The sequence below is a fragment of the Eufriesea mexicana genome, unplaced genomic scaffold (genome assembly GCF_001483705.2).
Source record: "Eufriesea mexicana isolate 0111107269 unplaced genomic scaffold, ASM148370v2 scaffold1407, whole genome shotgun sequence".
Taxonomy (NCBI): Eukaryota; Metazoa; Arthropoda; class Insecta; order Hymenoptera; family Apidae; genus Eufriesea; species Eufriesea mexicana.
Window position 1 is genome coordinate 28,606 of NW_016909509.1, and position 3,085 is coordinate 31,690.

The following is a 3,085-nucleotide window of genomic DNA, read 5'->3' on the forward strand; positions in this document are numbered from 1 at the left end:
CGAGGGTGCGAGTCCGTGAGCTGGCGTGAGGGGGCCAGTGGGCGCCAACGACCTCCTCGAGTATATGGTAGCCGCCGAGTGTGGCGTGTGTGGCGCCGTGTGCGATGCCGTATGCTGCGTGTGCCTGCGCGAGACCGAGGCGAAGGGCTAAATGAGCCCGTAGTTAATAAGGGCGGAAGGCCTCTCCTGTTGCACCGACTGCTGCTGTTGCTGCGGTTCGCAGCCAGCAGTGTTCATATCGCCCCCCGCTGACTGGTGACGTCATACGTGCAAGAGAGGGGGTTGCTTGAGGACGTGATCATGAAGATAATGCTGTGACGCGCTGGCCACGCTGCCAGGTGGAAGTAAAGCGCTGTCGGGGCCCGGTGCTGGTGGATACGGCACTCCGACATGTCCGACGACGCCCTTGATGCTGGTGCTGCCGATGCCTCCGTTGACGCCTGCCACGCCTGCTACCATTTCGGCGCCACCGCCTCCGTGACCACCGCCTGCGCTCCCGCTGCTGAACAAACGTCTTCATAGACGTTTCCACGAGTCGACGGTTTTGCCGCTCCAGATTCACACGCCTGACGTGATGCCTACTGCGAGCGCCATAAAGTACTTGAGCATCAGGACGGAGTAGAGAGGTCATGCTCTTGGTCGACAGGGGCATGCCAGCGAACCGAGCCACTCGTTTCGTAACGTCGTCTCGTACATGTGACAGGCCAACACTACTCCGGCTGGTAGCGTGTAAAGAACACTGAACACGCCGATGCGTATCATCAGTTTCTCCAGTTTCCGCCTTCGCTCCCGGCTGCCGTTTTACCACCGAACGAATCCTGAAGAGGCTCACGAATCCTGATTCCGCCTTCGCTCCCGGCTGTCGTTTTACCACCGAACGAATCCTGAAGAGGCTCACGAATCCTGCCAGAAGGAAGCTCGTCCCCAGTAGAGGGTACACGAACAAGGGTACCAGAATGAACGACCGTATTCCTTCCGGGGCTACCGTACAGCCTCCTGCCACACGATCCCCTGCCAGTCCCACGGCCAGGTACGCCGAGAACGTCTGGACCGCTGGTGCTAGCCAGGCCACTAGATGGAAGTACTGCGAGTACGAGACTATCGCCTCGTTGTCCCATTTCAGGGCCGCTGCCAGGAACCACGTGAACGCGAAGATCACCCACCAGACCGACGACGCCATTCCGAAGAAGTAGACCATGAGGAAGACGGCGACGCGAGCTTCCGGGCCCTGTGCCCTGGACTTCGGTGCCAGTCCGTCGCAGGCTATCTCCTCGTGGCCGAACACGCTCCTGGACAGGTAGCCGACCGACACGGCGAAGTAGCAGGCTGACAGGAACACTATCAGTCTCTCAGGATACTTGAAGCGCTGGGTGTCGATCAGAAACGTGGTGACGGTCACGAGCATGCTTGCGGCGCACAGGCCGCTCCACAGAGCCAGCCACACGGCCGCGAACTCACGCTCTTCTGGGGTGAGAAACGCCCCGTGGCACGGGAGAGTGCAGTTTGGTACTCCGGCAATGTCCTGGACGATGCTCCGAACGATGCTTATCGGTGGCGCCGGTATGACCCCACTTACGGCCATGCCTGCCAGACCAGTCCCGTTGCCTACGTTGCTGGTGCTGCTGCCGCTTATCGGTCCCAGAATGACCGTGCCCCCCCCCCAGAAACGCCCCGTGGCACGGGAGAGTGCAGTTTGGTACTCCGGCAATGTCCTGGACGATGCTCCGAACGATGCTTATCGGTGGCGCCGGTATGACCCCACTTACGGCCATGCCTGCCAGACCAGTCCCGTTGCCTACGTTGCTGGTGCTGCTGCCGCTTATCGGTCCCAGAATGACCGTGCCCCTCCCCCGCCCCCAGGGGTACGAGGGGGGCCCTGCAGCTGCATGCACAATCCCTCGCCCTTTGCCCCGGGGGATGTTGGCAGTTTTTTCGATTTTTTCCTGGCTTGCACCGCGGTGGTTGGGTCGTCTTCAACAGCCTAATTGGGCGCGGTGGCGCTGCTGTCAGTGGGGCGCTGCTCACTGCTCCTCCGTTCCCGGACCCATATCCGTGCTGCTGGTATGATTGTCCTGTTCCATGCACAGGTTCTCCGGGCCTCCCTGAGTCGGTAGTTTCTCGCAAGCCATTATCTCTGGCCAGGAGAATACGTACTGCTGCATCAACGGCGCGCAACCGGCTCGTGCTCTCTCGCAAACGCTCCTGCAAGCTGGCAGAGGTTTCGTGTAATCGGGCAAGCATATCGGAGTGTACACGGAGCACAGGAAGAACTTCAAAACCGGCGAACTGTTGATCGCCACCAACGGCCAGAACTGGTGCACCTCTAAACCGGCCTCTTCCTGGTTGTCGTTCGGCATGGCTGTCAGATTGTACCCGATTCCTTGACACATCGGGATCATAATCTCCTCGCATCTGCCATTCCCATTCACCGTCCCGCCACCTAGCGACGAGTGTCCAAGGCCGCTACTGTCACCCCCGACCACGCTGTTTCCAGACCCTACCATGCTGCCGGAAGCGGAGCCACTGCCAGGCACGACGCTCACCATCGACGACGAGGAGGCGGAAGAAGAGGACGACGAAGAACCGCTCGATACCGAGCCCACGTTACTCACTGGACTGATTGCTGATTCTAATCGCGCGTTCGATAATACTGCGAGCAGCAGCAACGGCAATAGGGACGCCATCGTTCGGCTCGGAAGCAGCTTCGTCCGTCGAACGAATCCCATTTTCGTAGCTTGATTTCGCTTACGCCTGCGTGGGTCGCCTCACTCCGGCCTGCAACAGAAAACGTCGTTTCGTCAGTTTATTAGTCGCCAAGACTCAATTGGTAGTGAAAATCTCCTCATATTTATCGACTTTTTCAAAAGGCGTCTGACAGAAAATTGAGTTTGTGTGAGTTGTTGTCAATTGTCAACACACCCGCCGTTATTGACCTCGACTGATCGCAGGTATCTTTATATGACAGTAGTACTAGCATGGGTGAAAGGAAAATCAAGGGATGCGTTTCGTCCTGGGCCTGCTAGATCAGGTCAGACACATCAGTAAGGCTACCTAGCAGGCCCTGCCTTAGATCGGAAAATTATAC

At 58.5% G+C, this 3,085-nt stretch overlaps 1 pseudogene; it reads right to left on the reverse strand.

Moving 5' to 3' along the window:
- Nucleotides 1-261: 261 nt before the first annotated feature.
- On the reverse strand, nucleotides 262-2,726 carry LOC108548178 (frizzled-2-like; annotated as a pseudogene).
- Between the last annotated feature and the right edge of the window lie 359 nt (nucleotides 2,727-3,085).